At 36.0% G+C, this 24,775-nt stretch overlaps 1 long non-coding RNA gene across 2 annotated transcripts; it reads left to right on the forward strand.

Annotated features, from left to right (window-relative positions):
- The first annotated feature begins 1,887 nt into the window (after positions 1-1,887).
- On the forward strand, positions 1,888-24,157 carry LOC123384014. 2 transcript variants are annotated; one of them, XR_006594502.1, is made up of 3 exons: positions 1,888-2,023; positions 18,651-18,706; positions 23,678-24,157. It is a non-coding gene; the product is annotated as an uncharacterized LOC123384014 (long non-coding RNA). The 2 variants fall into 2 exon arrangements; XR_006594503.1 differs by lacking the exon at positions 23,678-24,157 and adding an exon at positions 21,727-23,300.
- The last annotated feature ends 618 nt before the right edge of the window (positions 24,158-24,775 follow it).

A 24,775-nucleotide genomic window follows, 5' to 3' on the forward strand; every position in this document is an offset into this window, starting at 1 on the left:
ACTAAATGCTTAACAAATCCTAAGTGAATGGTTCATCATCAGGTCAGTCTAACTAGTGGGTCAGCCTGGACTAGATTCTAAAACTGGGCCCTTTTCCTTGCCATGTGCCTCAAGGGCTCCACTTTTTACCTTTGTCTTAGATGCTTTCTCTACTTTTCCTGTATCTCTGGATACATACCATTTTCCAGTACTAAACCCTCTTCCACGTAGCAGATATGTTGCTGAATTTACCTGTCTTGACTGCATTTCTTCTTGTCTGCCCCAATCTGAATGTCTGCTTATATTCCTCCAACTATCAACAATCAGAAGTCATAATTCATCATACTGGAAGAACCCTCCTATTGTCAGGTACTTGAATGCTTTCTATTTGGCTATCCCACCACAGGAAAGTTGTCACTGTTTCAAACTTCTGTTATTTCCTCCCCATACCATGTCCTGCCTCAATTTATGCCAAATCTTCTAACAACACAGACTCTTACCCTTTGATTTTGAAAATCAGATTTTCGGATAAAAGTCTTGCGATCAAACAACAATAATCTTAGAAGAAAGTTATGGACATATTTTGGGAGATAGTAATTTCCTTTGGATACAATGGGTCAGTGTTCAATCTTTTAACTTTTCCATCTCTCAGCTTCCATAAGGGTAGTTAGTTCACGGACCCACAGAAACATCATACATACACATTTTACTTCAAAGCAGAAACAAGGAATCAGTCTGATTGATTCAATGGGTCCTGACTTTGAAAAACACTGTCAATTTTCAGGGTCAAAGGATGGTCTGACTTCCTTGGGCAGTGCTGACCCACAGACGACAGATATTAACTTCTATGACCTCTGAAATTTGAACAAAACACAAATTTATCATTGGTAAACCTTATGAAATGTTTCTCAGCAAACAATGGGGGATACACACAACAGGCTGATTTAGACGCTCCAATCTATTCCATTCTATTTTCACTTTGTTACTGCAGTGCTCCAAGTTTAGATAGATTTTCCACAAACTAAACTTAATTATTTGGTTATTGCATATGGACTAATTTTTTAATGAATTGTGAATCTGGGTAAATCATGCAACAATAAAGCCTTTGTTTCCTTGTAAAATTAGGGAGTGATACTGCCTAAAGTGCGGTGGGGGGGGGGGGGGGGGGGGAGGGAGTGAAGAAACTCCAGAGGCTATGTTCGAGAAGGTTGGGCAAGGAACCAGGGATTTCTGGAGGAAGTGCCCAAGTTTACATCATGTACTTAATAAACAACTTGGGTCACTTAAGCTAACGTTTTCTACTATACTGGTTTGTTTTTTTCTTATTCTTTGTTTTCTTATTTTGTTATTTTCTTTTTCTTATTTTGTTTATAACTTCCAAAACGATAGGGGAGGATAAGATTGAGATGTAGTAGGCACCCAGAGGATTGGCTCATGTAAATCATTTCCTGTTTGCTTTTTATGTACGCCACAAAACCCAGATGGAATCATGTTGCTGCCAGAAAGGCAAGGGAGGTGGACGAGCAGCATGAGCTCTCTTGGCTCCCAAGGCTGGTGAGAGCAGCTGCACAGTAAGTGAACACCGAGCCACATCCCCCTGCCTGGAGCCCCACAAAAGAGCAAACCATCCCCTGAAACCCAGACCCTGTTGAGGTGAGAAAAGTGCCAGGAAAGGAAGGACCTGACTAGAAAACGGGGAGAAGCAGAAGCGCAGCCAAGACTACATTTAAAGAAGACCAAAGTCCAAGTAAAGCAAAGACCACGACCCCGGAGACCGAAAGCTTACCTTCCCGACACAAGTCCGAGAAACTAAGCCGCGGGGCCGCACCCGGCGCCTGTCACGTGACTGCCACGTGAAGGGCGTTTCCGGAAAAGCCAGAGCAACAGCGGCGGCTCCTCACAGCTGCGCGCCTTCGGTGCCCGCCCTTCGGGCGCCTGTGACCGCGCTCCGGTGCGCCCGCACGTGGCGTTGGGTCCCAGCGATGGCAGCAGGCGCCAGGCGACCATGACGGAGCCCCTGCAGCTGGAGCCAGAGAGGAGGAAAGTAGGTGCCCAGCTAAGGTCAGACCGTGAGCGCAACCCTGGGCCAGCCGACTCCTGGCATCTCCCCTGTGGCCATTTGGTTTAGCCCCTATCCCTGGTCTCTCTGGCCCTGCATTTAGGATTATGAGCTTTTGTTCCATTTTGGTGGAATGCTGCTTTAGAGAACCGGTGAGGTTTGGAGGCCCTCAAGCCTGAGATCTGTGTTAGCCTTTATTGAATGACTGCTCCGTGCCTGGCACCGTGGTGACTGGAATGTTTATTAGGATTCCTTTTTCCAATTGAAGGGACCTCAAGTGGCCTGGGGGGGAAAAAGACCTACAGGTCTTCTCTTTGCCTATAAAGAACATCTAAAATTGTTTGGGTTACTTGGGTGGCTTAGTCAGCTAAGCCTCAGACTTCAGCTCAGATCATGATCGTGTGGTTTGTGGGTTCCAGGCCAGCGTCGGGTTTGGTGCTGAAGGCTCAGAGCCTGGAGCCTGCTTGGGATTCCGAGTCTCCCTCTCTCTCTGCTGGTTCCCACCTCGTGCTCTGACACACACACACACACACACACACACACACACACTCTCTCTCTCTCTCTCTCTCAAAAATAAATAAACATTAAAATAAGTAAATAAATAAACGTTAAAACATTCTAAAATAAAATTATTTTAATTTGACACCATCACATAGGGACTCATGTATGCTTGTGGAGAAAAAATGTTTTGTTTTGAATTTTAGTACAAGTTTTTTTCGTGCAGAGTTCACAAAAAAGTATACTTCTTTTGGCTTGTTACATATTTTGAAATGAATATAGCTTTATTGAAAATGGAGGCCATTGTTACATGTTTAGATGTCAGACTTTCTTTACTTCTGGGTATATTTATGTCAGTAAAACAAACTTAATTAGACTTGGAATATTGTTCTAGATCCAATTTTAACTAAATGTAAAATTTCTAGAAGTATTACCGAGGCACAATTATCCAACATCCAATACTAAACAAGCTGCAGCATGTGGAACTTAAGCCAAATAAATAAAAAAAAAATCATCAGTTATATGTTAATTTAATCTATTGTGTTTTGGCTATAATGTTAGTTAACAATAGTCATTTAAATATGACAAACCATGTGAATCAGCATTAGGCAGTCTGATCAATAGCTTGGTTACTAGTCTCAATTAATCTGAGAAGAAATAAGTTTTATGTCACAGGGATTCCTTGGGTATGCCAATCAAGCTATGAGCTAGTAGATAAATGTTTATTTTAGCTGAAGTTCCTTGATGGATAACATTATCAACTCAAGAACCATTCTAGAAAAGGAAATGAAGAAAAATATAAATTAATTTTTTTTACTTCTCAATATATAATCTGGTTACTGTGGAAACTGACAGCCTGTCCCGGAAGCAATTAATTTTTCAGAAACATATTCCCCAGTCTGGTGGTACATTATCTTTAACAATCATAGTGCCCTAATATTTAGTCATTCATTTAAAATGATTTTTTAAAAATTACCATTTCATAGTATATTTTTTCTAACCTAATATTGTTATGCTAGGTATAGAATATAATTCAGAACCCAGATGAGCTAGACAGTTCAGTGAGAAAACAAACCATTTCTTACCATAATTAAGGCTACATGTAACTTAGGTAAATTAAGGAAAAATTAAGCCTTATGGCCACAAAGAGATGCCCTTCAGTGTCATGATTACCTTAAAATTAAACTTGGAGTGGGACACAGGAAAACTGACCATTCTCTTCTAGTAAATTATTTGTTTATATTACTAATCAATAATAGCAATATGAGTAATGCACATATTATGTGATTCATATGAGCTACATAACAACCTTGTCATGTAGTTCCAAGGTATGATGGTGATGACCTTCATTTAAAAAAAAATTAATGTTTATTTATTTTTGAGACAGAGAGAGACAGAGCATGAGCAGGGGAGGGGCAGGGAGAGAATGGGAGACACAAGCTCCAGGCTCTGAGCTGTCAGCACAGAGTCTGATGCAGGGCTTGAACTCAGTGACTGCGAGATCATACCTGAGCTGAAGTCGGATGCTTAACCAACTGAAGCACCCAGGTGCCTCACTTTCATTTTAAAAGTAATAAAATATGGGGAACCTGGGTGGCTCAGTCAAATGAGCCTCCAACTTCTGCTCAGGTCATGATCTTGTGGTTCGTGGGTTCAAGCCCCGCAACGGGCTCTGTGCTGACAGCTTAGCCTGGAGCCTGCCTGGGATTCTGTGTCTCCCTCTCTCTCTGCCCCTCCCCTGCTCACGTTCTCTCTCTCAGCAATAAATAAACATTAAAAAATTTTTCTTAAAGTAATAAAATACATTAAATACTTTAAGGTATTTTACCACAAAGTACAACAATGTGTTTAGGAAGAAGCCTAAATACGAAAGTGTCAGAGATAAATTCAATCTGTTTCCTCCTTCCCCATCCCCAACTTCAGTGTATTTATTCAAGAGTGACAGAAACACAGTCTAAACACATTCTATGTGCCTGGAATTGTTTTTGACATTTTTATCTATCTGATTTAATCTTGGGGTAAAAAAGCCTTAAAGCAATTAAATTCAAAGTATAAAATATGTGCAGGTAGTTTTTACTATTTTTCGATAATTGGTAATAGAAAGGGGCAAAATAAAAAAGGAATGAAATGCCATAATAATTAATAATAAGCTTGAATTGGGACTTTATATTACATATTGAAAAATTAAAAGTAACAACCTCACATACAATAAAGTATAGGTTATAAATAACTTGTACTTTATATTATTAAACTGTATGTATAACAAATACATATTTAATAATATAGGTCTTATTTATGTATTTAACTTGGGGCATAATTGTTATGAAGAAATATTTCATGCTGAGATATGTTTAATATCATGATTGATTTGCAAAATAAGACCATAAAGAGAACCTGTTTGCAAAAATATACATAGGAATGTTTTCAGTTTCCTCAAAGTCCTTCCTTAATCCTATGATTTTAAGATAATCTTGTTTTGAAGCACTTATACTATTGTTATTTTTGAGCTGTTTTCTTTTTCAAAATTTATCGTATCTAATGCTGAGACATCCTTCTTCTTTTAATACCTTTGGGTTTAATTTGAGTAGTTCTCAGCTTAATTTTAATCAGATTTATTTCATCCTATAATTTCGGGATCATTAGAAGATTTTCTTTGCAAATTATTTGAATAGATTTTTTTTTATTACAAGTTACTCAACAATTATTGAGTTCTTACTGCAAACTATATTTCTGGCACTGTTCTAGGTTCAGGAATGAAAAGCATAGTGTCCTTTAACCAGGTGAAGTATATATTTTATTTGGGGAAAGCAAATAAGAAATACATGAATTAATTAATCAGTTTATAAGACAAACTTAAATAATGATGATTGCTATGCAAATGTATTATGGTAATATGATAGGAATTGACTATGGGGTCACTGCTTTAGCTGGCATGTTTAGGAAAGATTTATTGAGTTTACACTAAAATGATGTGAAGGGTCATAGAGGCTATTAAGAGTATTCTGAATGTAGAAACTAGCAGATGGAAAAGTGTTGGATGGGAGGAGTCGTGGTGTTTGATGAGCAGGATAAAGATGTGTACGTTGAGAGTGCAGAAGGGAGGTTGGAGAGATTAGGTTGGAGAGTGTAGGCACCTGGTTAGGTAGAATATGATTGGCCATAATAAAGAGTTTGAATTGTATGCTGATTGAAATTAAAAAAAAAGTTTTGGGGGATTTTTATAGGGAAAAGATGCAGTCTATTTTTAAAAGGATTACTTTGGCTGATATGTAGGAGAAAATAATGGTAGCAGGAATGATAATTAGACGACTGTTGTATTAGATTAGAAGTGAGATTATAGCAAAATGGGTAATTGTTGAAGCAGGATACACCACATGATTTGGTTATGATCAAGACATAGTTGAAAAGTAGAGCAAATAGGATATAATAATAGATTATACAGAATGAAAGACATAGAATAATTGAAGAATATTCCTAGGTTTATGGGAAGAGTGACTCACTGCCTGATATTTGCATTTACTGAGGTGAGAAGACTTGGTTATAAGTTAAATCCAGGGCTTAATATTTCTGTTTGACAAAGTTATCTTGGACATATGTATTACACCTCCAAGCAGAGATGGTTTGCAGATAGTTGGATATGAATGAAGAAGGCTAGAGCTATAAATATGAAATCAGTTACCAGCATGTAGATAACATGTAGATAATGGGAATAAATAATAAGAAATGATCTTCAATGACTGCTAAAATCACTGAGTGATAAGGTTGATTGATAGAGAACCTTTATAATGAATGGATAAGATCTGAAGTTGATCAGTTTTAACTGCCTAAAAAGATAGACGTGATGTATCTCTTTATTTGAAATGAATAGCAACTAAAAATAAATGGTACCACCTATGAGATATTCCTGTCGAAAAATTTAACGTGAATCTCATCATATCTTTGGGCCTAATTAAGTTTACAGAAAGAACTGAGGTTGAGTACATATTGGTACCATGGGGGTGCAGTTAGCCAATTTGGAGATGTTAGAAATTTGACAGAACCAAAGACTAGTTTCCTTAAGAAGTGAATTTGAGGGGAAAAAAGATCTGTTCTAGATTAAAAGAAATTTAAAAGACATTGAAAAACCATGTAAAAAAATCTCAATCCATAGGATTTATTAGGATCCTTATTTTTAAAAAGCAATTGTAAAAAGACAATTATTAAAATGGAACAATTAAAGATATTTTAACACTAATTGGATACAAGAAAAATAAATAATTGTTTTTTGACTATACTTAAAAACTTATGGATTATTGAAAGGAGAAATGATACATGCCTAGTTTAAAATGGTCTAGCTTTGGGTGGGCATTATAAATGAACCATGATTCATCATATATTGGTCATTATGAGGCTGGATTATAAAAATATTTATGAATATTTTATATATGTTTGCAAATTCCCATGATAAACATGTTTATACATAAACAAATAAAAGAGTAAATACATAAAATGCTAAAATATAAAGCTGTGGAAAATTTAAGGAGAGCATAGAGGAGAGGGTTGAGAAGACAACCTTAGAGGAGCTCCAGTATTTAAGAATTGAAGAGGAGAGTCACAAAGAAGCTGGGGACTGTTCAGGGTTGTTGGAGGAAAGCCCGATAAATGCCACATCATGGGGCGTCTAGAGGTGTGTGTGTGTGTGTGTGTGTGTGTGTGTGTGTGTGTGTTAAAGAAGATGAAGGTAGTAGTCAAGAATGCAAAATGCTGCTGAGATTTTTATTAAGATGAGAACTGAAATTTCACCATTAGATCTAACAAGATATTGGTAATGTGTTATTTTTAAGACCAGTTTCAGTGTGTTGTAGAAATAAGAACATGAATGCAGTGGTTTGGAAGAGAATGGGAGATAAAAAAGGGGAGGCAGTAATATGGACAACTTTTTAAGGGAATTGAACTGAGAAATGAGGAGGCAACTGGATTGTGACATGTGATCAAGAATTTTTGTTTTTTTAAATTTAGATGATATCAGAGCAAGCTTGCATACCCACAAAATACTGCTATCGAATAGGATGAAACTGCTGATACATTAAAGATTGGGAGAATTACAGGAAAGAGTTTGTTTAGAGGGAAAGGATGGGATCCTGCATATAAATAGTAGTAAGAGCAGAAATACTTATTATGGCTACAGAACAAAAAGGAAGACAGCATAAATAGGTATAGATTTGGTGGTAGAAATAATAAAATTACTTGAGTCTAATAACAACTTTTTGTCTATGAAGTATGATTGAGCTCTAAACTAGACTTTTCAGGAGAAAAGATGGGAAATTGCTATATCAAAGAAATGAAAAAATCGATTTATAGGTAGCAGTGTGATTGTCAGTATTTATTGTCTATTTGAGATTGTTGGCTATAAATTTGAAGCAAACCAGTATGGTCAGTATGGTTTTATTTTCTCCAGAAATACTCAATTGCTTGGTTATAAACATGGGGTAAGCCTGCAGTTTGGATCAAAGAGGTTTGACATTTTTGCCAGCTAACACAATAGTAGAAGAAAGAGGCAAGGAAGTTAGGGATATTTGCAAGGATGTAGTTACCATGTTATAGTGGATTAACGATGTGTGAGAGGTTGGACAGCTGTTGGTATGAGCATACTGTAGTAAGTGAAGGATAGGAGATGGTGAATAGAAAATGGGATGTCAGAATGTGCAGCTTGAGGGATAGTGCTGCTATGGATATTACTTATATTAATATAAATATGTAATATACAAATAAAATCTATAATATATTAATAATAATATATTGATTATATATAGAAGATAAACTCAACGTACTAAAGAGGTGAGTGGGTGATGGAAATTAGATTGAGGAAAATTTGCTTGAGGAATAGGAAACCAAGAAATGAAGGAAACCAAAGAAACTGAAAAACCAGTGTTTTGAGTTTATCATTTATGTGACTATTGATGTAACCGAAAAAGATGATAAAAGTGGTGGTCAAAGAGAAGGCATTTTAGTTGAAGACAGCGACGTGTTTTCAAAGTCCTGAGCTTTTTGAAGGAGGAAGAAGAAGGTAAGAAAAGAAAAAAAAAGGCTTAAAGTAGGAAAAAATAGGGGAATAAGAATGTCATATAACATATAAAACTTCTCTAGACCCTGAGGTAATTGGAGAGAAAAAGATTGCACTTTCCTTTAGTCTACATTTGAGTGGACTGCAAGGGAGCATTTTTTCCTCATTACATAGTAGGTGCTACTGGGAATGAGAAGATGAAGGGAAATCTAAACACAGTTTAGAGATTTTTGAGAATGTCCTTCAGGGGATTGATGAGGACAGTTTGAATTCCGGAGGGCTTGTTGAAGGAGATTGATAAAATGGGAAGTGTGGCAACTGGGATCAGATACATGTATTGAACAACATGGGGATGGCTGTCCTGGAAATTGGGAGTCACCCAGCATGATCATGCTTTTGATGGTAAATGAATTGAGACTGAAAGAAAGATATGATGGGATTGGGTCAAGAACTTTTTTTCTCCCCCAAGTGTTTATCCATTTATTTTTGAGAGGGTGAGAGACAGTGAGAGAGAGCACAAGTGCGGGAGGGGCAGAGAGAGAGAGAGAGAGCGAGAAGGAGAGAGGGAGACACAGAATCTGAAGCAGGCTCCAGGCTCCAAGCTGTCAGTGCAGAGCCCAACGTGGGGCTCAAATTCGTGAAACACAAGATTATGTATGACCTGAGCCAAAGTCAGATTGCCAACCGACTGAGCCACTGAGGCACCCCATAGGTCAAGAACTTTATAAAAAGAAAGAGAAATAGCCAAATATATATTCTTGACATGGCTTTTGGTAAAAATAATTTTAAGTAAAAAATAGAAGTTCTCAGGCAGCTGTTTAGTTTTGCAAGGTGTTTTTTTTTTCTTTTGAGATTGAAAATGAAAGTAAATTTTTTCCTTTCAAGTTTTTATTTAAATTCAAGTTAGTTAACATATAGTGTAATATTGGTTTCACGGGTAGAATTTAGTGATTCATCACTTACATATAACACCCAGTGCTCATCCCAACAAGTGCCCTCCTTAATGCCCATCACCTATCTTCCCCCACCTCCCCTCTGGCAACCTTCTGTTTGTTCTCTATAGTTAAGAATCTCTCTTATGGTTGCCTCCCTCTCTCTTTTTACCTTATTTTATTTTTCTTACCCTTCTCCTGTGTCCATCTGTTTTGTTTCTTAAATTCCACAGATGAATGAAATCATATGGTATTTGTCTTTCTCTGACTTATTTCATTTTGCATCCATGTCATTACAGATGGCAAGATTTCATTCTTTTTGATAGCTGAGTAATATTCCATTGTTTATATATAAGCCACATCTTTATCCATTCATTAGTCAATAGACATTTGGGCTCTTTCCATAATTTGGCTATAGTAGATAATGCTGCTAGAAATATTGGGGTGATGTGCCCCTTTGAATCAGTATTTTTGTATTCTTTAGATAAATACCTTATAGTCCAGTTGCTGAGTCATAGGGTAGTTCTATTTTTAACTTTTTGAGGAATCTCCATACTGTTTTCCAGAGTGGCTGCACCAGTTTGCATTCCCACCAACAGTATAAGAGGGTTCTCCTTTTTCTGCATCGTTGCCAACATCTGTTGTTTTCTGTGTTGTTAATTTTAGCCATTCTGACAGGTGTGAGGTGGTAGCTTGTCATGGTTTTGATTTGTATTTCCCTGATGAGTGATGTTGAGCATTTTTTCATGTGTCTGTTGGCCATCTGTATGTCTTCTGCAAATTAATTTTTTGATTTCTGTATTCTTCATGGCAATTATACTACTAATCTCAGCAGAGCAGTTTATTTATTTGAAACATGTAATTCCTCATTGTTACTTCATTTCTTCTTTTTAGAATTCAATTCTATTTTTGGGTTTCACAGCACTGAATCTTGTTTACCTATTGCTTTTCCTTATTTGTCCTATTGCCAGCAAGGTTTTATCACAGCAGACACTGTGATAAACACTGATGTCTGTGTTGTTAAAAAATAGGATCAAATATAGCATCACTCCTATGCTGTTACCTCAGGAGAACTGTGTGATATTCAGTATAAAGAAGGACAAAAGTGTCAAGTGGTAGACCAGGGAGTGTGGTAGGCAGATGTTTTCTAACTTTTGATTTGGCACTAATTCTGGAAGAGGTCCAGATAAATTTGTGCTTTTGATATATATGTATATCAAAATATGTAAGTATATATATAGAAATATATTAATACATGCATATTTACTTATGTATATCACATAACTCCAAAAAACTATTTAGGTGACTACCAACAGCATTTACTACATAATAGGATAAAAATGAAATTTGAATCCAATAGTAAATAGTTATTAAATATGGATAAATATTTAGCTCTATACTTTATAACATAGAAAATAGGGGCACCTGGGTGGCTCAGTCGGTTAAGCGGCCGACTTCAGCTTAGGTCATGATCTCGCTGTCTGTGAGTTTGAGCCCCGCGTCGGGCTCTGTGCTGACAGCTCAGAACCTGGAGCCTGTTTCAGATTCTGTCTCCCTCTCTCTCTGACCCTCCCCTGTTCATGCTTTGTCTCTCTCTGTCTCAAAAATAAATAAATTAAAAAAAATTAAAAAAAAATAGTCAAGTGCATTTATTCATATTTATTCATATTATCCTCATAATATGCACTGTAATGAATTTTCACCCCAATGGCTCTTTCTCCTACAAAGGACATAAAGTCACATCATAATTAAATGAAAGCAAAAATAATGAGGTTCAAGTATACATGGTTTTGATGGCCTCATATAATTTATCAATAAATTCTAGATGGTCTATATGAGTACTACAACTTGTTTAAATAGTACTTATATATTTAAGGTAGGTCATATATCCATTTGTAATGTATCTTTAACTTTTGATAAAAATTAAACTTGTCAAATTAAACTTGTCAATTAAATTAGTCATTAATGACTAAAAGAGAAATAAAACTATAAATTTTGTAGTGGGTTCTTTATGTCAAAATAACCCTTTATAGTAAGTAAAACAATTATTTTACCTGTATGAGATCAAATTCATTAAAACACACTATTGTCAAACATACATTTTGAGTTATTTTTATCCATAGTCTTGTATCCAGTTCACCATGGATAAATAAATTATATTGTAAAATTGATAGTTTTAGTTTAGAGGTTGATTTTACAGTTATAAAAAGGATTATGTTTTCTATTCAAAGATAAACAGTTTATATTTGGTTAAAACTATAATCCAGACTTCTTGCTTCCATTTTCTACCCAATGTAGCTATCATGATCAGGCAAGTTCAGTGTCACATCAGTAAGGAAAGTCACCCAATATAATGTACATTAGGTAAATAAAATATTTATACATAAATCTACTATGTTAAGAAGTCAAAGGGGCGCCTGGGTGGCTCAGTCGGTTAAGCGTCCGATTTCAGCTCAGGTCATGATCTCACGGTCCGTGAGTTCGAGCCCTGCGTCGGGCTCTCTGCTGACAGCTCAGAGCCTGGAGCCTGTTTCGGATTCTGTGTCTCCCTCTCTCTCTGCCCCTCCCCCGTTCATGCTCTGTCTCTCTCTGTCTCAAAAATAAATAAACGTTAAAAAAATTTTTTTAAAATAAAAAAAAAAGAATTCAAAAAATACATATTTTATTGTATTATAGATGAAAGTAATTGCATCAGTCCAAACTAAAAAGTTGATACATTTTTTTAGTCTCTATAAATTGAGAGAAATATACTTTCTGTGAGCTATAAATATCTTATCGTAGAATAATAATAAAAATGATTTCTTCTTTCAAACTTTGGGAGGGGCTTGCTACAGTACAGAAACAAGGTAAAATGCCAAAATTTATTTAGATGTTATCACAATATTTCAGTTGCTTTTTTAATATTCTTTATAGGAGAACTAATGCCTTTTACGTTTTATTTTACAGAAATACTTTAGTGAAGCTAGCTCATTTTTAAATGAGCTTTGAGCATTCTAAATGTCGTGCTTTGATAGATATTTTTAAATAATTCCAAATATTTCTTAAACCATGTATTGAAATTCTATTACAAGTAATTTTAAATATTTAAAAATGTACTGAGAATACATAAAAGTTTAGGTTTTCTTACATATAGCAATATAGACATATATCAATTTCAGAGTAAAATCAATAGCTTTAAGATTTTGCTTTCAAAAAAAGGATTTTGTTCTAAGATTGTAAGCAGCCTGTTTAAATCTAAAATGCCCTGAATTTAATGTCCCCAAAATCTTATGAGAATTATAGATAATTAATGAAATTACTTAAAGATTATCTGTTTCCAATATTTTTATGTTTAATCTTTTTTCTGAATGTATATTTTTCCTCTGTAGACCAAAAGTATTTATGTGTATTGCAGTTCAGATGTAAAAGTAGGTCAGATAGTTCCCATATTATTCAAAAAATGCCTTCAAACTCTTGACAGCAGAAATATGAATGAGTACATGAAGTCACAGACTGCCTAATTTTTTTCCTATTAGGCTATTTAAAGTGGATTATTTGGGTTATTCCTTTTTCTTAACAGTTCCTGTAGCAACTTATATTCACAAGGTCTGCACAAAGATTTCCTGGATGAATTATTTAATTCAGTAAACCAATTTTGCTAGATTACCTTAAGGAATATGTTTCCAGCTTTACAATAGACCCAGAGAAGTCATATAGAAGTCAGATGGTCTCTTAACACACTAACTGGAGCTACATACAAATGAAAAAAAAAAAAAAGATCAATTAAAATGTCTAAACACTGCTTGCTCCAACCACTGAATTAATACAGATTTTATTATTTTTTTAAAAAAATTTTTTTAACGTTTTATTTATTTTTGAGACAGAGAGAGACACAGCATGAACAGGGGAGGGTCAGAGAGAGAGGGAGACACAGAATTGGAAGCAGGCTCCAGGCTCTGAGCCATCAGCCCAGAGCCCGACGCGGGGCTCGAACTCGCGGACCGCGAGATGGTGTCCTGAGCTGAAGTCGGACGCTCAACCGACTGAGCCACCCAGGCGCCCCTGAATTAATACAGATTTTAAAACATTCCACTATTGAAGATAGGCTTTCTGGACAACGTCTGACCTGTGTTCAAATCCACATGTTCTGGATAGCCTGAAATTTTGACCTTAGGGCTCAGGCAAAATTAAAATATCTGAGTTACACAAACTAGTTAGATTTGCTAACCGTTCTTGTTAGAGAATAGATCCTGAAAGCTTACCTGGAAACCAGGAAAGCTGTGGCTGGTTTTATTCCTTACAACCTTATATGAATTTGACTCTTGACATACAGTAGTTCTGAGCTTATTAGACTAAAGCTACATACATATTTTTCTTTAGTAGTCATTGCAAAGGAATTGCACATTAATAATTTAGCACCTCTTCTAAATCTTGTCAATCAAAAGGGCACATCAATCTAACAGTTTTCTGAAATCAAGTGTCTTTCTGTCTCTCTTTCTCTGTCTTTTTTAAAAAATATTTTTTAACATTTATTTATTTTTGAGAGACAGAGCATAAGCAGGGGAGGAGCAGAAAGGCAGGGAAACACAGAATCTGAAGCAGGCTCCAGGCTCTGAGCTGTCCTTGTATCCTTCCCTAGTATCTTAGTAACACTAACCAATTTGTTGTTTTTTAAATTATATTCTTCTAAGTACTGTTTCTTTATACTCTGTTAATGTAAGTTAAATTCTCTGAAGCTAGTGTTCACATCATAATCATATTTTATTGAGTGCATATTAGGAATTAAAATATTTTCATTAATATTCTCACTCTCAACCACATTAAACCACATACTCCTAAAAGCTTATGTTATAACCTCTCCATTTAAGCAGTAATTCTTTTTTTTGCAAAAAAAAATTTTTAATGTTTAATTTTGAGAGAGAGTGAGAGACCGAGCTCGAGTTGGGGAGGGGCAGAGAGAGAGGGAGACACAGAATCTGAAGCAGACCCCAGGCCCTGAGCTGTCAGCACAGAGCCCGACTCAGTGCTGGAACTCATGAAACATGATATCATGACCCAAATCTAAGTCAGACACTTAACTGACTGAGCCACCCAGACGCCCCTAAGCAGTAATTCTTGGAAGAAAAAATATTTGAGAATCAGTGATGAAACTTAGAAACTTGGGGCGCCTGGGTGGCGCTGTCGGTTAAGTGTCCGACTTCAGCCAGGTCACGATCTCGCGGTCCGTGAGTTCGAGCCCCGCGTCAGGCTCTGGGCTGATGGCTCAGAGCCTGGAGCCTGTTTCCGAGTCTGTGTCTCCCTCTCTCTCTGCCCCTCCCTCGTTCATGCTCTGTCTCTCTCTGTCCCAAAAATAAATAAAAAACGTTGAAAAAAAAAAAGAAACTTAGAAACTTAGATAATGAGGGAGTTATTTTAGAATTATGATTAGGGAGACATTTCTATGCAATAATTTTACATAAGTGGCCTCCTTTGGTTACATACTCATAAATACAGTCCAGGTACAATCAACGTATCTTATTAGGCTCTGTTTCAGGGTGTTCTTTAAGTTAGCTTTCTTATCAACTTCCTTTGGACTTTCCTACAATATTTTTATCCCAACTCCCCTACCCCCCATTTTACTGTTGCCTACTATTAATACTTGCATAACATGACATTTAGGCATGAAAATCATTACGACTTTCAGCACCCCAATTGCAAAAAGAAAGAAGGGGAATGGGAACATTATAGCAAATGAAAAATGGATTATTAGTGACTTATAATAAATGTGAAATCAGAATGCCCAGTATATGACCATCTTGCTAAAGGCCTTCTTCAAGTGTAGTATAACTGACATTGAGTGGTGAAAGAAACTACATGATGAGGATGAGACTATAGTAACTAAAAGAAAAGTCAAGTTTCCAGAAATCTGAAGGACCATTAGTAAAATTAGACTGAAAGGAGTCAAGGAATCAGTGATAAAAGAACTAGTAGTAAGAAAGGGGAAGTAGGCCTGAGAGAATTAGTTAGCATGACTGTTACTGGATTGTAATGTTCTGGAAACTTTTATGCACTCTAAATTCTTTCTCTGTGACTATGTAAATCTTAATGAAGTTAAGGCCCCTGGCTTTTCTAAGTACTAGTTAAAAAGAGCAAAATCAAAATCAAAATCAAAATATGCCTTTATGGTATCACTTTACCCTTCCTTGGTAAGACTCCTTGGATTACCTAACTCCAAACTGTATGTATAACTAAACATGACCATACGTTTGGAATACCTCAACAGATTCGTTAATTTAAGGTCATGGCTTACATTCTACTATAAGTTAATATTTTGTGGGAGATTTAAGCGCAATACTTTGATAAAACCCACCATCTAATTAAGGAAGTAACAGTATATCTGAAGTGAACATTTCAGAATTTTTCTCAGGCTTTTCAGAAACTTCCAAGTGCATATATGTGGGGATTTGTGTGTGTGGGAGTGGTTAACAAAATACTTCTTAGAATCAACGATTTGTATTTTATCCCTCTCATAATTCCTTGCAGAGGAGACTACTTGAAACAACCCTCCTCCCAACTGTAATTTAAAAATCTTCCTGGGGCACCTGGGTGGGGTCAGTTGGTTAAGCTTCCCACTTCAGCTCAGGTCATATTCTTATACATCGGGCTCTAAGCCAACAGCTAGGGGCCTGGAGCCTGCTTCAGATTCTCTGTCTCCCACTCTCTTTCTGTCCCTCCCCTGCTTGTGCTCTCTCTCACTTCCTCAAAAACAAATAAATAAACATTTTAAAAAATTAAAAAATAAAAGTCTTCTTGAAATTTCTTAGTTCTTCGCCCCATGACCCCCCTCCCATTCTGTACTATATATCTACTGTTTGAAAAATGCTTTTACCTGCTCCAGTTATCATTGGTTTGGGTATCCAAAATCATTGGATTTTTTTTTTTTTTGAAGCCACCAGCTTGATTGGCTTAATAAAATGCTCAGCAGTCAAAGGGGTTGATTTCTATTTGAAGGAGGGCATAGGAAGAGGGTACATGCCTGTAAATAATTATTCTTTATATTTGTCTTTTACACATATCAATTTAGAAGTGTAAATTGCTATTCTGTGCTCAGAGTTCTAACTCATTTTAATTATTAAAACTTTTATACCAAGAAATCTTGAAGATACAAGCTAAATAAACTTCAGTTTAACAGCATTAAGTGTGACTTAAAAATTACCCTTTAAAAAATATCTTAGTGTCAACTGTCAAAATATTAATTTGTGGATTATATTTTCCTCTGTAGATATTAACCAATTTTTGTCTTTTTTTAAAAACTACTTTCATAAAATATCTCAAAACTGTGGGTTTGATTATAAAGTTGTAATTTTTCATTAATATTTTAACATACATGAAAACAAACTGTGAACTTCCTTCGGGCACCCCAACATACCCCAAGCTCATATTGTATTTGCCCTGCCAGATCTCTGTAATTAACCACTTCTCCAGTGAGTTCTGGCTCCTTTTGCTACTAAATGGAATATAAAAACCAAGATCTGGGTACTAGGTGTGCCATAGGAGTTTTATAGGCCCTCTTAGTGGAGAGAACTAGGAAATGTACGTATATTAACTTACGCGTATACACACATTTATATTTATTTGTGTCTGTAGATGTATCAATACTTTCCAGTAACACATAATGTGAGTTCATGTTGATGCCTGTAACTCAAATTCAGAATCAGAAGACTGACTTTAATGTATGTTAATTTTATTGCATATATTATAATATATAGATATAGATACAGACATACATTTTTAAGAATAATCACTGAAAGAACACAGACAAAGCTATAATTTAAAAATGAATAGGGTAAAAAGTGTGGTGAGAGAGAGTAGAACATATAAAACCTTACTAGTTCAAATAAAGGAGGGAATGAGGAAAACTGAGGAACAAAATACATTTTTCAGAATATCCAATTTATTTTTCATTTTTAATGAAGATTAGAGATAATACCTGAATAAAACAATATCCACTAATGAAACTGAAAATATTTTGTGAATTCTGCTTTTCCTCACAAAAAGGGATATGTAAGAAGCTCGGACAGTCATGCAGATGATTTTATTAACAATTAAAAGAGCAGATGGAGCTTCAGAGCTTCAAAATGTATCTTTTGTAAATAGAAAAAATGACATGTAATTACATGACAATAATATGACTTTGGCAACTAATCAAAACATACACTGTAAATTAAATAAATGCATAAATCAGCCTCACGTGGAAAGATTTACCACATCAAACTATAAAAGAGAAAACTAAAATCATATTAAAAGAGTGAAATCCTTTAAAATTCAACACTCATTCATTAAAACAAGCAAAATAAGCACTTAGGAAACAAATAAGAAATTAGAATTTGCCTAACCTTTTAAAAGGTATGTAAAATAAATCTATAGTTTTAAGTCAGAGGACAGTCATGTGAAGCAAGAGTGGGACAGAGAAAGCTTGTTAAAATTAAATGACAGCAGAAAACAGTAAGCAAAATAAAAACATTTTACAAACAACAGGTTAACTTTTTTGAAAAAAAAATATTTTGGAAGAAGAGATGAAGTACCTAAATAGAGCTTAATGATAATACCATTCTGTCAGACATGAGAGATACATTTGAAATCCATAGCGATCCTATTCATCAGCAATAACCATTTGGAAGATATAATTTGAAAAACATTCTTCCTGAAAGCAAAACAGATCTCTAAGATACTTAGAACTGAATCTATGAAAGAATATGCAATATTTCTAGGTAGGAAATTATAAAATATTATCGAATGTCATAAATAGAACCTATTATATAAATAATGATCTAAAGCTCGTGGATGCGAGGGTTTAATATCACAAAAATATCAATTATTCATGAAATAATCTATAAATACTAAGAAATTCCAATGATAACCATACCATATTTTTAGCGTGTGTGCAGATTGAAAAGCTAACCCTAAATTTAAATTGTGTATGTTATATATAAGAATATTTAAGATGCTTGTGCAAAAGGAAAACAAATAGACACATACCAATATTTCTTAATTTTAGCGATTAAGCAATGGTGTATTAATAATATCTTATATTTGCTGCACCAAATCTACTCTTGACTTCCCTTCACAATTCTTAAATTCATGAACTGCATTAATGCCTTCCTGGATTCTTATTTTCCAGGTGAATGTAAACAACTGAAGAATTCGCAAGAGATGAGAGGGAAGACGGAGGGTGAGGTAAGGGTATTTATTTCTAGTTACTTTCTTATCAGATTGCCAAAGATTGGCTGTGTTGCTTTACCAAAAGGTGACTCCTCCTGTAACAATAATTGTTCCTTCTGAAGCCAGAAGAGCCCTGGCATGCAAATGACTGCATGTTGCAAGCCCTCACTGTTTCTGCCCTTTGCTAATGCACATTGACTTTCTATGCAGATGAGAAATAAACATTTGCATTACCCCACTGAGAGGGGGTTGTATGTTATTGCAGTTAATCTGTAAAAATTCACTCCTTGTTTAATTGAACTTTCAGAACAATTGACACTGTTGATCACTCCCTCATTGTTAAAACAGTTTTGTTTCTTGGATTCTGGTGGTGATCACTGCTAGGGATCAATGCTTCTTCTGATTACTATCATACTATTTCTGCCTTAGAAATGCCATAATGTCTCAGGGTTCCATGTACCCCCCTCTCCCATTTTATGATTTTATCCAGACCCATGGCTTTGAAAACCCTCTATAAACAGATGACACAAATATTTATTCGAAATCGCATTCCTTTTATACCTTGCCATTATTCAGTTGTGGGACATACACATTTTTCTCTGGATATCTAATAGGCATTTCAGACTTCACATATCCAAGTCCAAACTGGTGATTCCCATGTCCTCTCTATGAATCTTTTTCATTGCCCTGTCTTTTCTAAGTGTATGGGACTACCAGTCCATGAGTTGCTCAGACAGAAGATACTGTAATCAGTTTTGACTCTTCTCTCAAATGCTATATCTAATACGTAAGGAAATTCTTTACACTTTATCTTTGAATTATTCACCAAGCTGAACATAACTATTTCAGCTGTAATCATTGATATTTTAAGCTGAGCCACTTTTATCTCTTGTTTGAACTAATCCAGAACTCTACCAACTAGTCTCTATGACTCCTTTCTTTGCACTTTTTCTCCACAGCCAGACTGTTCCTTTAAAAAATAACTGTCATTCTGCTCAGAATCTCTGTATGGCTTTCCAACTGTATTTAGAACAACATCCAAAGTACTTATCGAGGTCCTATAAGGCCCTAGTTGACTCTGGTCCCCGGATAACTCAGACCTCATGTCTGACTTTGCATATTCTTGTTCAAATATTCTGGAATTTTCTTGTCCAAAAATATGCCTATCACATTTCCTTCGGAAGTTTTACACCTGAGTTCCCCTCAGGTTAGAAAGCTCATGCCCAGATATTCATATGGCTGTACTTTCACTTCACTTAATTCTCTGCTCAAATATTATCTTCGTACTGGCCTTCCCTAACAACTGTATCCAGAAAAGGTATCCCTACTTTTCTAAATCTTTCTCCTTCCATTGTTAATTTTCCTCTGCAGCATGTTTTACTGCTAAAAATCATATAGTACAATTAGCTTTTTAGTTTTTTGTTTTGTCTCTTTCACTTGAATAAAAAATTCAGTAAACTCAGGTGCTTTTTCTGTTTCATTCAGTATTCAATATTGGGTCCTCTAACACTTAGAGCAATGCCTGGGAGCATAAGGCACTAAAAATAAAACAAACAAAACAAAGAAATCCCAACTTTAACAAAATAAGGAGAAGGAAGTTTCCTCAGTTTAATATGGGATGCAAAATAGTAACTTGGGCCGATCTTAATTGAAGAGCTACCTCAAGTATCTGGATTGTCATTAAATAATGAAATCCTTTTCTACATTTATTCTGCTTTACTTGGCAGTGCTGTATTTTTTAAGTTCCCCCAGGTTGAAAGTTTTACAGATTTAGAAACCATTTTAGTTCATGAGGAGATTCAGGTTATTTGTGGTGACAGCTAGCCTCTCTAATTCCATTCCCTCTATTACCAGACCATGAGTTGAGCATACATTGTCTTTCACCAGAATCAATATCTTATCTATTCAGCTCCCTGAAATGAGCTTTCATTATCCAGGTGGTTTTAGGTGGATGACTTGCAACTTTTATCACCTTTAGGACTGCCTGCTAGGGTGTCTGGGGGACTTTGTGTAATGGTACAGGCATACATCAGACTGGGTCACCTTGATGTTAAAAAATCGATGGGGAAGAAAATAACAGTTGAGTACTTCTGAGTTTAGCACTCATTCTCAAAGCAACGTAGTATATAACTGGTGACAAAAACAAACACGTGGTGAATTCTCTGAAGCACAGTCCTGAGGTATAGAGCTATGAGCTACACTGTTAGAACCCTTACTGGGATTAATTCATTTATGAGGCCCTTTATAGTTATTTCTGCATCTTTGAAGCTTCTATGGAGTCTTGATGCTCAGTTACACACTTGGGAAAAATTAGAGACTTATATCGCTGTTTAAATTTGTGAGTCTAAATTTAGAAAATCTTCACTAAAATAAGAAATCCTTAGTATACAATTACATGAATAATTCTATTAGTTACCCAGAAAAGGCAAATTAGAAAGTAGATTAGGGGCGCCTGGGTGGGTCAGTCGGTTAAGCATCTGACTTTGGCTCAGGTCATGATCTCACAGTGCTTGAGTTCAAGCCCCGCATCAGGCTCTGTGCCGACAGCTCGGAGCCTGGAGCCTGCTTCAGATTCTGTGTCTCCCTCTCCCTAACCCTCCCCCATTCATACTATGTCTCTCTCTGTCTCAAAAATAAATAAACATTAAAAATATATATAATATTTGGCTAGGGCTGGAAATAAGAATACTAACTAAATGGAAATCTCAGTAAATTTATAAAAAATCATTGACTTGAAGTGGGTAAATTTTACTGCATGTAAATTGTACTACAGTACATTTAAAAATTATATAAATAAAGAATTGTTTGATAAAGAATCATGTGTAAAGTAAAGGAAATAATAAAATATATTTTATTAAGATTATAAAATATTCTTCCAAAAATGGAACACTAGACTGGATATATTTAGAATCTTGTTAGTTTCTGATCTGTTGAGGGAAAGCTGTTATAGAAGGAAAGACCAAAGAAATATCCCAGCATCCTCGTAGTCACCCTCTAGTCCAAGACAGTAAATCAGAAAGAATATCTTTTCCCAGGAAGAATTGCAGAAGTTAGTGATGCTCTCAAAGTCAGAGGTGATGGTTTCCGTGATCTCTCCATTCAGTCCATCTGTATGGCCCTTTCAAAACACAGGTAAACTATGGTCATTAATAGTGGATTATTATAAACCTAAATAGTGATACCACATTTGAAACAGTTTTGCTGGATGTGTTTCTAGAAAAGAAGAACATAAATTCTAGTATTTGGATGCCACTATTGTGCAAGATGCATTCTTTTCAGTATCCATCAATAAAGAGTATCAAAGTAACACCTTTTATTAAGGGAAGAGAATCACTATTCATTCACAGTTTTGTATCAGGGCTACTGTAACTCTCTTGCTCCTAGGACATTATACTTTTTTTTTGATGCCTTGGGCATCTTTTATAATTTGGAGCATCACAATAGTTTGCCATATTGATTTTATTATGCTTTGTAGTTAGTGTTCAACAAGTATTCTAGATACCCTCATAAGTTTTACGCATCCTAGAAATGGTAAGTTGACTCCTGGAAAGTTATACAGACCTACCACTTCAATGAGGATTTGCTCTCTGAAATAAAGGACAAGTTATTATCCCTCATACACCTACCACTAAGGTAGAGTCACAGGACTAAGTGGGTCTTTCACACTTGGAACTGTTGTATTGCAGTGCCATCTGATTTACTTGCTGGGGCCATGTGAGTCTTAAATTCAGTGGTGTCGGAAGTATCCAGGTTAGCTAAACTTGTTGCATGTATCTCAGGGTCGGGTCATCTGTAGCAGATCGGTAGATCTGTAGCAACATGTTCTTTGAAAACCAGATCTTTATTTGCTACAGAGCCCAGTAGAAATTGAATGCCTCCATGAAGAACATGTGTTGACTGTGCAACCAGAGCATGTCTCTGCAGTGTGGTCAAGCATTTGAAATATAATTTAGTGTATATTTGAAGTGGTGCATTTAGATTTGGGCCTCAGCCCAAATGTCCAGAAGAAACGGTACTTTACATGAAGAAGTATAGTTTTACTTACTCCCTGGAAGAATTGCTTCCCCCTTAGCCCTTACATATGGCTTCATGGAAGTTTCCCTAAGTTGAGGAAACTAACCTCATGTGTTGATGCAAATCAAACTGAACGTCTGCTTTACTGTATCCTGACTGAAAGATGGCCCTAAAGACGTTGGTTAGAAGAAATTTCTCCAGTGTGGATAGCTGTGAACAACATGTAGGTAAATGTGGTCTGCTTTTATAAACACAGACACTTGAGCGGTCACAAATGGCTGGGCTGGTTGGCCAGGGGTCTGGAAAGAGCAAGACTGGGATGCAAAGGAGAAATAATTAGACCTTTACAGAAGAGGCACCTAGAGAGATCATCGGTGTAGGCGAAAAGCATGAGAATCTGGGTCTTACATTATTAACTACCTAAGCAATCAAACCTAGAGGAAGCCCTTAACAACAAGAGATTATAAGAGGACTTTTATTTTCATTTATTTATTTATTTATTTATTTATTTATTTATTTATTTATTTTTAGGACAGGGAGCACCTGAGTGGGGGAGAGGGGCAAAGGAAGAGAGAGAGAGAATCTTAAGCAGGCTTCGTGCTCAGCATGGAGCCCAATGTGGGGCTCAATCCCACAACCCTGGGAACGTGACCTGAGCCAAAGTCAAGAGTCAGATACTCAACTGACTGAGCCACCCAGGTGCCCCAAGAGGGCTTTTCTTAAGGATAGTAGCCAGAATTTATCCTTACCACCGCTCCCCCACCCCCATGCCTGAGCCCCAGGCTCATTTGGATAGTTAACTACCTAAGCGCATTGAACCAAGAGGAAGCCCTTAAAAACAGGAGAAATAAGAGGACTTTTCTTAAGGATATTGGCCAGAATTTGTTATTACTCCCTCCATCCCCCACTGCTTGAGCGCTGGGCCCATGAAGAGGATGGTCCAACAGCAGCGTTTCCCTTTCTCTATGTCAGGTCTAGGTACTGCCACTGCTGCATGTTCAATTTGCCACAAATGGCTGGGCTGGTTGGCCAGGGGTCTGGAAAGAGAAGATTGAATTGCAGTGAAGAAACCATAAGATCTTTACAGAAGAGCCACCTGGAGAGATCATCAGTGTAGTCAAAGAGCATGAGAATCTGGGTCTTACGTTATTAACTACCTGCTGGTCTTTTCTAGGACTACCACCATACCAGGGCTTATATAATATCAGATTTACACCATGGCATGCTGTGTAACATTTCCTTAAACCAAAGTGTCTGTATTCTGATCGCAAATACATGAATATTTTTATTGTTTAAACTATTATACATTCATCAATTTCATTCATTCATTCATTTCACAAACATGTATTAACCCCTTGTAAACTATTCTGTGTTAAGGCCTTGGAAGCACAAAAATGAATAAACAGTCTGTGCCTTTGAGGAATCTCCAGTACCAATAAAGAGACACATAATCTAAAACGAAAATACAACGTAACAGTGTTATTGCACAAATATTTAGTAGGTATTTGTGGTTATACAGTATTGAGTAATGATATCAGGGGAGGTATAAACGAAAATTTGAGAGGAAAATATAGTTCTGTTAGTATTGATTCTTCAACTGAAAATGGTATTCCAGAAAAATGAATAATATGAAAAGACAAGAGGTGTTAGAAGCCATGGTGGATTCAAACAATGATATGGTTGTTGTTAGCACCAGAGAAGTTTTTTTAGGAGCTAACACATGTAAGGTAATTTAGATTCAGATTTTAATAGGCCATGAAGATAATGTCACCAAGTTTGGATTTTATCCCATAGACGACGTGGTGCCACTGAAAGCTTTTAAGCTGGGAAGTTATAGAACACAATCTATATTTTAGAAACATCAGTCTGCCAGCAGTGTTGAGAATGCATTAAAGGGATATGAGATTAAGTTTTGGTGGTTACTTGAGAGGCAATTGACACAGACTTGTTGAGGGAGAGGTTGTTTTAAGAGAGTTAGAATTAAGGTTTTATAAAAACTGGTAAAAAAGCACTAGCAATAAAAGTACCATGTACCCTTATATGTACACTGTATAGATATTTTAACATTTT

Source organism: Felis catus, chromosome A2, assembly GCF_018350175.1.
Source record: "Felis catus isolate Fca126 chromosome A2, F.catus_Fca126_mat1.0, whole genome shotgun sequence".
NCBI lineage: Eukaryota > Metazoa > Chordata > Mammalia > Carnivora > Felidae > Felis > Felis catus.